At 43.5% G+C, this 13,373-nt stretch overlaps 1 long non-coding RNA gene across 4 annotated transcripts; it reads left to right on the plus strand.

The window, feature by feature from the left end:
- Positions 1-2,773: 2,773 nt before the first annotated feature.
- LOC123111280 (uncharacterized) lies at positions 2,774-5,937 on the plus strand. Of its 4 annotated transcripts, XR_006454355.1 has the most exons (5): positions 2,775-3,309; positions 3,432-3,510; positions 3,623-3,866; positions 4,023-5,147; positions 5,494-5,937. It is a non-coding gene; the product is annotated as an uncharacterized lncRNA (long non-coding RNA). The 4 variants fall into 4 exon arrangements; XR_006454354.1 differs by having other exon boundaries at positions 2,774-3,309; positions 3,623-5,147; positions 5,479-5,937; XR_006454353.1 differs by having other exon boundaries at positions 2,774-3,309; positions 3,623-5,147.
- Positions 5,938-13,373: the final 7,436 nt, after the last annotated feature.

The following is a 13,373-nucleotide window of genomic DNA, read 5'->3' on the forward strand; positions in this document are numbered from 1 at the left end:
ACCAATCTATCCCCCTAGGATCATGTGCATAGTACTTCGTTTCGATAACTAATAGATTTTTGCAATAAGTATGTGAGTTCTTTATGACTAATGTTGAGTCCATGGATTATGCCACTCTCACCCTTCCACCATTGCTAGCCTCTCTTGTGCCGCGGAACTTTCGCTAGTACCATAGACCCACCATATACCTTCTTTAAAACAGCCACCATACCTACCTATTATGGCATTTCCATAGCCATTCCGAGATATATTGCCATGCAACTTTCCACCGTTCTATTTATTAGGACACACTTCATCATTGTCATATTGCTTTGCATGATCATGTAGTTGACATCGTATTTCTGGCAAAGACACCTTTCATAATTCTTTCATACATGTCACTCTTGAGTCATTGCACATCCCGGTACACCGCCGGAGGCATTCATATAGAGTCATATTTTATTCTAAGTATCTAGTTGTAATTCTTGAGTTGTAAGTAAATAAAAGTGTGATGATCTTCATTATTAGAGCATTTTCCCATGTGAGGAAAGGATGATGGAGACTATGATTCCCCCACAAGTCGGATGAGACTCCGGACGAAAAAAAAGAGTCCAAAGAAACCCACAAAAAATGAGAGAAAATAGACAAGGGGCAACGTTACTATCCTTTTCCACACTTGTGCTTCAAAGTAGCACCATGATCATCATGATAGACAGTCTTCTATGTTGTCACTTTCATATACTAGTGGAAAATTTTCATTATAGAACCTGGCTTGTATATTCCAATGATGGGCTTCCTCAAATTGCCCTAGGTCTTTGTGAGCAAGCGAGTTGGATGCACACCCACTTAGTTTCTTTTCGAGCTTTCACAAACTTATAGCTCTAGTGCATTTGTTGCATGGCAATCCCTACTCACTTATGTTGATATCTATTGATGGGCATCTCCATAGCCCGTTGATACGCCTAGTTGATGTGAGACTATCTCCTTCTTTTTGTCTTCTCCACAACCACCATATTCTATTCCACCTATATATAGTGCTATGTCCATGGCTCACGCTCATGTATTATGTGAAAGTTGAAAAGGTTTGGGAACACCAAAAGTATGAAACAATTGCTTGGCTTGTCATCGGGTTGTGCATGATTTGAATATAGTGTGTGATGAAGATGGAGCATAGCCAGACTATATGATTTTGTAGGGATAAGCTTTCTTTGGCCATGTTATTTTGAGAAGACATGATTACTTTGTTAGTATGCTTGAAGTATTATTGTTTTTATGTCAATATTAAACTTTTGCTTTCAATTTTATATCTAAACATTCATGCCACAATAAAAAAATTTACATGAATAAATATGTTAGGTAGCATTCCACATCAAAAATTCTGTTTTTATCATTTACCTACTCGAGGACGAGCAGAGATTAAGCTTGGGGATGCTTGATACGTCTGCAATGTATCTATAATTTTTGATTGTTCCATGCTATTATATTATCTGTTTTGGATGTTTTATATGCCTTATCATGCTAATTTTATATTATTTTTGGGACTAACATATTAACCTATAGCCTAGTGCCCGTTTCTGTCATTTTCCTTGTTTTTGAGTTTCGTAGAAAAGGAATACCAAATGGAGTCCAAACGGAATAAAACCTTCGTGATGATTTTTCTTGGACCAGAAGACACATGTGGAACTTGGACTCCAAGTCAGAAGACCATGGAGTAGACGACAAGGCACAGGGGCACCCCCCTACCTTGTGGCCTACTCCAACACCCCCTGACCTACTTCTTCGTCCAATAAATTAACATATATTCCAAAACCATCAGAATTATCCACGAAAACACTTTTCCATCGCAACAACCTTCTATTCACGTGAGATCCCATCTTGGAGCCTTTTCTAGCATCCTGCTGCTACGTCTTGAGCTTGTGTTGATTTTTCTTGAAGAGGAAAGGATGATGCAACAATAGTAGTGTAAGTATTTCCCTCAGTTTTTGAGAACCAAGGTATCAATCCAGTAGGAGGCTCCTCAAAAGTCCCACGCACCTACACAAACAAACAAGAACTCGCAACCAACACAATAAAGGGGTTGTCAATCCCTTCATGACCACTTGCGAAAGTGAGATCTGATAGAGATAATATGATAAGATAAATATAATTTTGGTATTTTATAATATAGATTGGAAAAGTAAAGATGCAAATAAAAGTAGATTGAAAGCTTATTAAACCTATAAGGATGCTAGCCGACCCTCCACCAGGGAGCTCCCCCAATTTCCTCCACTCTGGGTTGTTGGATCTGATCTTTTTCTCTTTTGTGCCGTTCGATCTTCACCTTTTGGTAAATTTTATTTTCACCACGCAATTCTTTTCTCATCGAATGACCGGTGGGCTCATCTCAGCTGTGTATTGGCTGGGTCAACCGTCCTACGTGCGCGAGGTTTTGGCCAATACACAACTCGCGCGCCGTATCCAATCCTAGCCCAATCCCACGCCCAGCCCCTTTCCCTTCCAATCTCCAGTCGCCACACCCTCTCTTCTCCCACACGAACCCTTAGAGGGTGGTTAATATTATAGCCGGCTGCTGGCTATTATCTAGTGCCATGTCATCTACAACCCATCTTATAGCCAACATGTACAATAATAAATCAAAAAAGTGTACTACTTTTTTATTATGTGACCCACCTTTTATTCTCACAAAGTGCCTAGGAGCACGTGCTAGAGCTGGCTCTTCACGAAGAGCCCGCTTACCTTCTCTCTCCTCTTCTCTTTCCTTCAACTAAGTACAAATATACTAATTTATTTCTTATAACCCGCTGACTCAGCCCTGTACTTTCTTAGCAAACGCCAGCCGCCGCCCTCGCTCCTCCCAGCCGCCTCCATGCTGTCTTCCTCCTCCTCCTCCATCTTCCCGCATCTCATCCATCTCGCCGGATCCAAGGCGTGGGAGCACAGAGGCGAGCTTCTACGGCAGCGGCGGGAGACTGCAGGCAAAGGGCGACCCCATGGATCCGTGTCCAGCCCTCCTCATCCCGGTTCCCATGGATCCGAGGCTTGCAGGCACGGAGGCAAACTGCCCCGGCGGCGGCGTCAACTGCAGGCAAGGGGCAATGGTGGTGCCGCTCGATCTGATCTGCAGGAGAGGGACAAGATGAGAGGGAGAGAGAGATGAAGGAGAGGAGGAAGAAAGGGAGAGGAAGAGAAGATGGAGGTGCGGCATCGGCCGAGCGAGGGTCACTGGCGCGGTTTGTGGTGGCAAAAATGACATCGAAGTCCACCACTGTGAGCTGCTCGAACCGTATGCGCCCGCCAACTTCCTTTCCCCTTCTGGTGGCCCCTTCCTACGTGAGCTCCTTCCTCCAATCTCTTGTGTTGCTTCTCTTCCTGTTCCTCCCCGTCCGTGCCTTAATCCAAAAGTATCAATTTCTTGATGCTTCATACATGTGTGCAATTCTTTAATTATCCAGTTTATGCAACTTTGAAAATGAAGACAATGACGGGGAGGAGGGCCTGCCTTTTCCTCAGCGGGGAGGTCGACCGTTGGAGGTGACGAACCCTAACCGAACTTCTTACCGAGGCTTGATTTGTGTGTGTTACTCCTTAATCTCTGTGTGAAGTTCAGATTTCTAATCACCATCTTGGTGCTTGCTGGTTTCAGGTTTTGTGAGTGAATGAAGCAAAACAACAGGAAGGAAATAGAGCGGGTAGTGTGTCATCATGCACACAGTTTGCCTTCCATTGACGTGTGCACAACAGGGACCATGCATTGGAACATCGAATTCAACCGGCTTACAAGTTGAAGAGAAGGTTACGTATGCTCTTTGTGAGCAGTACTAAGTAATCTAATGATCTGCTCCATGCAATCTAAGAAAAATAAATGTGCAAGCCATTTCTGATAGAAGGTCTGGGTATTAACTATTTTTGTTTGTGTCTACAAGCTTTTGACTTTCTTGCCCGGTCTATTGTTATTTGCAATATTGGATACTCTTGCCATTTCTTGTGAATATTTTTTTGTTTGTCATACTCTCAATATACTGCATATTAACTCTATATTGCAGAATATTTGAACAATCAGAATCTACAAGAAGGCAAGGATAACTATATTAAACATTTCACGAGATCCTTCCAATTATTGGCACAAACTCCTTTTCAAGATATTACGGGTGTGGTTGACTACCGGAGATTATCAGATGGAAAGAACGCATATCCTTCATCTTTATTTAGATGTTTAATTAGATGCACAAGCGTACATGATTATGTGCCATATCCCTTTTCTATCCAGCTGCTGCATTCTTTTCTTTCGTATGTGTTGTCATGGTCATTAGTTTAGATTGTGTTAATATTTATGATATGGCCCAGAGTTGTGTTCTGTTTTTGCTCATGCTTGCTGCTTGCATGATTGAACATCTGGTGTTTTGTCTGATCAACCATTTGTGTGCAGTAGTATTCATTTTATCCTTGATCATGTGCGTGTGTACATGTACTGAAGTAGTTTTAATTGATATAAAAGTTTTCATTTATTGCAGCAATTTGACTTTAACTAGCCATAGTCTACAAGGAACATTAGGAGTAGACTATAACTTTCCATCTGGAAAGTGTTTTCTATGCAGAATTGGTTAGCATTATCTCTAGATACAACTATTACTATTCAATAGATAACTTACATGTTGCCGCAAACTGATGTTTCTTCAACTGTACAGACTGATGGTGATGATATATACTTATATGCCCATTATCGAGTGATAGCTATTGTTCTCTACCAATGGTATGTTTGCAACTGCAACCCATATTCCAATGATGGCCATAGCCGAGATGACATGCATCTGCGGGGAGAATCACCATGACGGACTGCATCTGCCCAGACGATTTTTGCAACGGCCACGACGAAGTGCATCTCTCAATTCCAGGATCAGCATGCTGGATGAATCCTCCTTGCCTGTTAAGTCGCAATGGTGCAACCAAACACCATGGAGGCTTCTGTATTAGGGACGGTGAATCTGCATCGACAGTGATGGATGGAAATTGCTCGCCCTCCTTCCTCCATAAACCATGGGGACCTTGTATACTTGTATTAGCCTCCCCATCTATCCATCAGGAAGCCCTGACTTCCCCTGCTATTGCTGTCGAAAACGCTACCCTTGCAGAACATGAACTGAACTTAAGTATGGCACATGGAGCTTCAGGTAACAAATCTGAAAGAACCAAAATTAATGTATGACATGTCTTTTGTCACAACGCCTCTCTCTTATTTTGTATGACCTGCTGCATGTTCAATGGAGTGTACCAACTACCAAGTGCTACAAGCATCATTATAGATTAATTATGTACCAGATCACTTTGCTTCAGCCTTTTAGGAGCATTTTTCTATATTACATACATGTTCGTACAACACTGCCAAATACATATAGCTGGGAAATGCAAATGAACGGGGTTGGGTTTAATACAATCATAAAGAAAGCAAGTGTTCCTCTGTTTTTAAGTCAATTGCTTTTCACTGGCCATAATCATATTCAGTTCAATTACTTGTAGATGAAGGTGCTTGCTGATTCACTCTTTATGCAACACTCATCTTTTATACATGAATGTGAAGATAATTTGAAGCCTCAAATGGGGATGACATTTGAAGGACTGAAGGTTGCGGAGTAGTTCTACAAGTCTTATGCACACCACTCTGGTTTTAGAGTTCGTATTGGACAACAAAAGAAGTTAGAAAATGAGGTCATTCACAATAAAAGCTACTGTACATGTTTGGTAATGATACCTACGAGATACTATCATGGGTCAAGCACCAATCATTGCCTTGTGTCACCAGATAAGCGTCATTTAATCAAATCAAATCGTTGAGGTAGTGAGAGGGCGAAGAATGCATTGTACACATGCAGCAAAGCAAGCAGAGCTCATTAATACAATTTTATTGGTTTTATGGAATTTTGAATTCTATGTAATGGATGAGAGGTTGTGTTTATTCTCCAATTATTTGTCCTATTTCTATCACATTTGATGCGTCCGTAATTACTTCTGAGTGGTCTGTAGATGCTGTGAATTCCAGTTGTTTATGAAGGTTGGGAGTTTCTTCTTGTTTATGAATGAGAATTTGGATGCACAGGCACCAGGTTTCGAAGGAGCAGGTAGCTTTTAATTCATGAATTCTTTGGGCTTCTAGCTACTATTAGCATGTATCAGGTGAAGAAGCCTTGAAGATAAATTAGACTAGCAGCATTAGAGTTATGTTACATCATGTAATATATGAGGAACACCTCAATTGCCAATAGGAACAAAGTAAAAATTAATTGGATGTTTTTTCTGCCATTCCCATTCACATCAGCTTATATTCATTTCTTTCAGCAATCCAATAATCATCGACGATAGGCCTCCACATTCTAAAATCTGAAACTATGTGTACACACTCAACTGTATTAATCCTCAGTCAGGAAGTCAATCTGCAATTATCACATATCTACATCAAAAAAGAACAAGGAAAATTCAGAGACATGGTCGATGTTGCTCTGCAAAGTCCAACGAAAATTTAGAGACATGGACGACGTTGCTCTGGAAAGGGTCCTAGGTTGTAGTCATCGCCCACGCGAGTCTACAACATGACGACGCCATCAGGTGGAGGGTCAGAGTGTATGTCGAAGGTGCAGATGTTACACCCATCAGTGGCCTCAGCGACGCTGGCCGGCGATGAGGTGGAAGGGTGCAGGTTGCGACCGGTGGTGGCCTCGGCAGCGGGTATCAGTGATGAGGTGGACGGGTGTAGGTTGTGGCCGGTGGGAACTGGCGACGAGGTGGACGAGGCACGAGGCTCGCCAGGGCCTGGACAGGCGAGCCAAATAGGCGGAGGCTTTTGGACGAATCATGATTGCGACGATGGTGAAGTGGCGCATCTCATACGGGTGTTGAGCTCGTCGCCATTGGGAGGACCCTCGTGGGCAGAAGGATTTGGACAGATTTGGGGTTGTGATATTTTCGATCGGGTATAGGTCCATTGCTTCAGCTGGGTTATTTTTTTAGAAATGATCTAACAAGGGTTTCAAGTGGGCGTTTTTTCTATAAAATAAGGGCCAACTCACGAGAGGCTGAGGATTGCGATCAGACAAACGATGATGACCGGCTACATGGATGCACGAGGGTTGTTGGATGCATAAGATAGGACGCCTCCAAACTTTGTTATCTTCACAAAGAGTACAGTTCCATCGTAAGGTAGGAAACTTGAAATTTTTAGATAATTCTTACCATGCACCTAAATGATTTCTAAAACTTGATATACAGAGAAGTGTTTCAAAACACCCGGGGTTTGAATTTGCACCTTCCACCATTTGGCTCTATGCTACCTGAGTAAGATAACAAAATATGCATGCTCATGTATATATTTTCAAAGATATATTATCCTTCATTTTTAATCTTAAAGGGTTTGAATTAGTACCTCAAGTGGTTTGCTAACACCTACTTCTAATAACAAAGACAAATATTTTTAAAACACTTTGGGTTTGACATGGTCTCTGCGCTTGTCCAAACATGAAGTTACTGATAAATGCAAATAACAAAACACACATGGTTTTAAATGAGACTCTGCGCCATTTGGCACACATAGGCTTTCTACTATCAAAATCGAATATGTCCTTACTAAAGGAAACTATTTTCATTGTGAACATGGCTTTCGCGGGTCTCTGCGCCATTTGGCACAACGGGTCCACTAGTATGATAAAAGAGAGACCCAGGGGTCATAGGTTTCACTAGTGGCTTCTCTCAAAATAGCGTAAGTATTACGGTGGGTGAACAAATTACTGTCGAGCAATTGATAGAAAAGCGAATAATTATGAGATTATCTAAGCATGATCATGTATATAGGCATCACGTCCGTGACAAGTAGACCGACTCCTGCCTGCATCTACTACTATTACTCCACACATTGACCGCTATCCAGCATGCGTCTAGAGTATTAAGTTCATAAAAAACAGAGTAACGCATTAAGAAAGATGACATGATGTAGAGTAATAAACTCATGCAATATAATATAAACCCCATCTTTTTATCCTCGATGGAAACAATACAATACGTGCCTTACTACCCCTGCTGTCATTGGGAAAGGACACCGCAAGATTGAACCCAAAGCTAAGCACTTCTCCCATTGCAAGAAAGATCAATCTAGTAGGCCAAACCAAACTGATAATTCGAAGAGACTTGCAACAACAACAACAACAACAACAACAACAACAACAAAGCCTTTAGTCCCAAACAAGTTGGGGTAGGCTAGAGGTGAAACCCATAAGATTTCGCAACCAACTCATGGCTCTGGCACATGGATAGCAAGCTTCCACGCACCCCTGTCCATAGCTAGCTCTTTGTCGATACTCCAATCTTTCAGGTCTCTCTTAACGGACTCCTCCCATGTCAAATTCGGTCGACCCCGCCCTCTCTTGACATTCTCCGCACGCTTTAGCCGTCCGCTATGCACTGGAGCTTCTGGAGGCCTTCGCTGAATATGCCCAAACCATCTCAGACGATGTTGGACAAGCTTCTCCTCAATTGGTGCTACCCCAACTCTATCTCGTATATCATCATTCCGGACTCGATCCTTCCTCGTGTGGCCACACATCCATCTCAACATACGCATCTCCGCTACACCTAATTGTTGAACATGTCGCCTTTTAGTCGGCCAACACTCTGCGCCATACAACATTGCGGGTCGAACCGCCGTCCTGTAGAACTTGCCTTTTAGCTTTTGTGGCACTCTCTTGTCACATAGAATGCCAGAAGCTTGGCGCCACTTCATCCATCCGGCTTTGATTCGATGGTTCACATCTTCATCAATACCCCCATCCTCCTGCAACATTGACCCCAAATACCGAAAGGTGTCCTTCCGAGGTACCACCTGGCCATCAAGGCTAACCTCCTCCTCCTCACACCTAGTAGTACTGAAACCGCACATCATGTACTCGGTTTTAGTTCTACTAAGCCTAAACCCTTTCAATTCCAAGGTTTGTCTCCATAACTCTAACTTCCCATTTACCCCCGTCTGACTATCGTCAACTAGCACCACATCATCCAAAAAGAGCATACACCATGGGATATCTCCTTGTATATCCCTTGTGACCTCATCCATCACCAATGCAAAAAGATAAGGGCTCAAAGCTGACCCCTGATGCAGTCCTATCTTAATCGGGAAGTCATCGGTGTCGACATCACTTGTTCGAACACTTGTCACAACATTATCGTACATGTCCTTGATGAGGGTAATGTACTTTGCTGGAACTTTGTGTTTCTCCAAGGCCCACCACATGACATTCCGCGGTATCTTATCATAGGCCTTCTCCAAGTCAATGAACACCATATGCAAGTCCTTCTTTTGCTCCCTATATCTCTCCATAAGTTGTCGTACCAAGAAAATGGCTTCCATGGTCGACCTCCCAGGCATGAAACCAAACTGATTTTTGGTCACGCTTGTCATTCTTCTTAAGCGGTGCTCAATGACTCTCTCCCATAGCTTCATTGTATGGCTCATCAGCTTAATTCCACGGTAATTAGTACAACTCTGAACATCCCCCTTGTTCTTGAAGATTGGTACTAATATACTCCGTCTCCATTCTTCTGGCATCTTGTTTGCCCGAAAAATGAGGTTGAAAAGCTTGGTTAGCCATACTATCGCTATGTCCCCGAGACCTTTCCACACCTCAATGGGGATACAATCAGGGCCCATCGCCTTGCCTCCTTTCATCCTTTTTAAAGCCTCCTTCACCTCAGACTCCTGGATGCACCGCACAAAACGCATGCTGGTCTCATCAAAGGAGTCGTCCAGTTCAATGGTAGAACTCTCATTCTCCCCATTGAACAGCTTGTCGAAGTACTCCCGCCATCTATGCTTAATCTCCTCGTCCTTCACCAAGAGTTGGCCTGCTCCGTCCTTGATGCATTTGACTTGGCCAATATCCCTCGTCTTCCTCTCCCGGATCTTAGCCATCTTATAGATGTCCCTTTCACCTTCCTTCGTGCCTAACCGTTGGTAGAGGTCCTCATATGCCCGACCCCTTGCTTCACCAACAGCTTGCTTTGCGGCCTTCTTCGCCATCTTGTACTTCTCTATGTTGTCTGCACTCCTATCCAGGTATAGGCGTCTGAAGCAATCTTTCTTCTCTTTAATCGCCTTCTGGACATCATCATTCCACCACCAGGTATCCTTATCTTCGCTTCTCCTTCCCCTGGACACTCCAAACTCCTCCGAGGCCACCTTACGAATGCAAGTCACCATCTTCATCCACACATTGTCCGCATCCCCTCCTTCCTCCCAAGGGCCCTCCTTAATTACCCTCTCCTTAAACACCTGAGCTACCTCCCCCTTGAGCTTCCACCACTTCATTCTAGCGACTTTGGCACGCTTATCCCGCTGGACACGAATCCGAAAGCGGAAGTCAGCAACCACTAGCTTATGCTGGGGTACAACACTCTCTCCAGGTATCACCTTACAGTCTAGGCACGCACGCCTATCTTCTCTTCTCGAGAGGATGAAATCAATCTGACTAGAGTGTTGGCCACTAGTAGAAGTCACCAGATGTGATTCTCTCTTTCTAAAGAGGGTGTTAGCTACAATCATGTTGTAGGCTAGAGCAAAGCTTAAGACATCTTCTCCTTCTTGATTCCTGATGCCATAGCCAAAGCCCCCATGCGCCCCTTCAAAACCTGTGTTAGATGTACCCACGTGGCCATTGAGGTCTCCTCCTATGAAGAGCTTCTCACCAATCGGTACACTCCTAACCATGTCTTCCAAGCCTTCCCAGAACTCCCTCTTGGTGTTCTCATTGTGGCCTACTTGCGGGGCATACGCGCTGATAACATTGAGAACCAAGTCCTCAACTACCAGCTTGACCAGGATAATCCGGTCCCCACGTCTCTTAACGTCTACCACTCCATACTTGAGGCTCTTGTTGATCAAGATGCCTACACCATTTCTGTTTGCAGCCGTCCCCGTGTACCACAGCTTGAAGCCGGTATCCTCCACCTCCTTCGCCTTTTGTCCTCTCCACTTGGTTTCTTGGACGCAAAGGATATCAACACCTCTCCTCACCGCTGCATCAACTAGCTCCCGAAGCTTCCCTGTCAGAGACCCTACGTTCCAGCTACCTAAGCGAATCCTCCTAGGCTCGGCTAGCTTCCTTACCCTTCGCACTTGTCGAGTCAAATGCGAAGACCCTTGCTCATTTTCCACTACATCCGGGCGCCGATGTAGCGCGCCACTAAGGATGCGACGACCCGATCCTTGCTCACTTGCCACTGTATCCGGATCAAGATACGGCGCGCCACTTGAGGGGTGACGGCCCGGCCCTTGCCCATTTTCCACCACACCCGGGTTCCGATGTGGCGCGTCGCTGAGAGGGTTACGACCCAACGAAAATCTTTTGGGTTTCATCTCCATAAGAGTGGCTGAGTTTTTACGTTGGCTCGCCAAGCTTATCACAACCCTCCTCCTTTACCCGGGCTTGGGACCGGCTATGTTGAGACAACATAGGCGGAGTTCGAAGAGACTTGCAAAGATAATTTAATCACACATAAAAGAATTCAGAGGAGATTCAAATATTTCTCATAGATAAACTTGATCATAAACCCACAATTCATCGGATCTCAACAAACACACCGCAAAAAGAGTTACATCGAATAGATCTCCAAGAAGATCAAGGAGAACATGGTATTGAGATCCAAAGAGAGAGAAGAAGCCATCTAGCTAATAACTATGGACCCGAAGGTCTGTGGTAAACTACTCCCAACTCATTGGAGAAGCTATGGTGTTGAATTAGAAGCCCTCCGTGGTTGATTCCCCCTCCGGCGGAGTGCCGGCGAAGGCTCCAAGATGGGATCTCGCGGATACAGAAGGTTACGGTGGTGGAAATAGTTTTTTGTGGTCGCCTCTGATGTTCTCGGGGTACATGGGTATATATAGGAGGAAGAAGTAGGTCGGTGGACGCCCGAAGGACCCACGAGATAGGGGGGTGCGCCCAGTAGGGGGCGCGCCCTCCACCCTCGTGGCCTCCTCGAATGCTTCTTGACTTGCACTCCAAGTCCTTTGGATCATGTTTGTTCCAAAAAGATCGCTTCCGAAGGTTTCATTCCGTTTGGACTCCGTTTGATATTCCTTTTCTCCGAAACACTGAAATAGGCAAAAAAAACAACAATACGGGCTGGGCCTCCAGTTAGTAGGTTAGTCCCAAAAATGATATAAAAGTGTAAAGTAAAGCCCATAAACATCCAAAACGGGTAATATAATAGCATGGAACAATAAAAAATTATAGATACGTTGGAGACGTATCAAGCATCCCCTAGCTTAATTCCTGCTCGTCCTCGAGTAGGTAAATGATAAAAACAGAATTTTTGATGTGGAATGCTACCTAGCATAATTCTCAATGTAATTTTATTTATTGTGGCATGATTGTTCAAATCCAAATGATTCAAGATAAAAGCTTATAAAACATAAAAAAAATACTCGAAGCATACTAACAAATAATCATGTCCTATCAAAATAGCATAGCCAAAGAAAGCTTATCCCTACAAAATCATATAGTTAGGCCATGCTTCATTTTCATTACAAAAAATACTCCCATCATGCACAACCCCGATGACGAGCCGAGCAATTGGTTCATACTTTTTAACGCACTTCAGCTTTTTCAACTCTTACGCAATACATGAGCGCAAGCCATGGACATAGCACTATGGTGGTGGTTGTGAGGACAAAAAGGGAGAAGATAGTCTCATATCGCCTAGGCGTATCAACGGGCTATGGAGATGCCCATCAATAGATATCCATTTGAGTGAGTAGGGATTGCCATGCAACAGATGCACTAGAGCTATAAATGTATGAAAGCTCAACAAAAGAAAGTAAGTGGGTGTGCATCCAACTTGCTTGCTCATGAAGACCTAGGGCATTTTGAGGAAGCCCATCATTGGAATATACAAGCCAAGTTCTATAATGAAAAATTCCCACTAGTATATGAAAGTGACAACACAAGAGACTCTCTATCATGAAGATCATGGTGCTATTTCGAAGCACAAGTGTGGAAAAAGAGATAGTAGCATTGTCCCTTCTCTCTTTTTCTCTCTCTTTTTTTATTTTTTATTTGGTCTTTTTTTATTTGGCCTTTCTCCCTTTTTTTATTTGGTGGGCTCTTTAGCCTCTTTTTTTTAAGTTCGAAGTCTCATCCCGACTTGTGGGGGAATCATAGTCTTCATCATCCTTTCCTCACTTGGGACAATGCTCTAATAATGAAGATCATCACACTTTTATTAATTTACAACTCGAGAATTACAACTCAACACTTAGAACAAAATATGACTCTATATGGATGCCTCCGGTGGTATACTGGGATATGCATTGAATCAAGAGTGACATGTATGAAAATTATGAGGGTGGCCTTGCCACAAAT

Source organism: Triticum aestivum, chromosome 5B (genome assembly GCF_018294505.1).
Source record: "Triticum aestivum cultivar Chinese Spring chromosome 5B, IWGSC CS RefSeq v2.1, whole genome shotgun sequence".
Classification (NCBI taxonomy): domain Eukaryota; kingdom Viridiplantae; phylum Streptophyta; class Magnoliopsida; order Poales; family Poaceae; genus Triticum; species Triticum aestivum.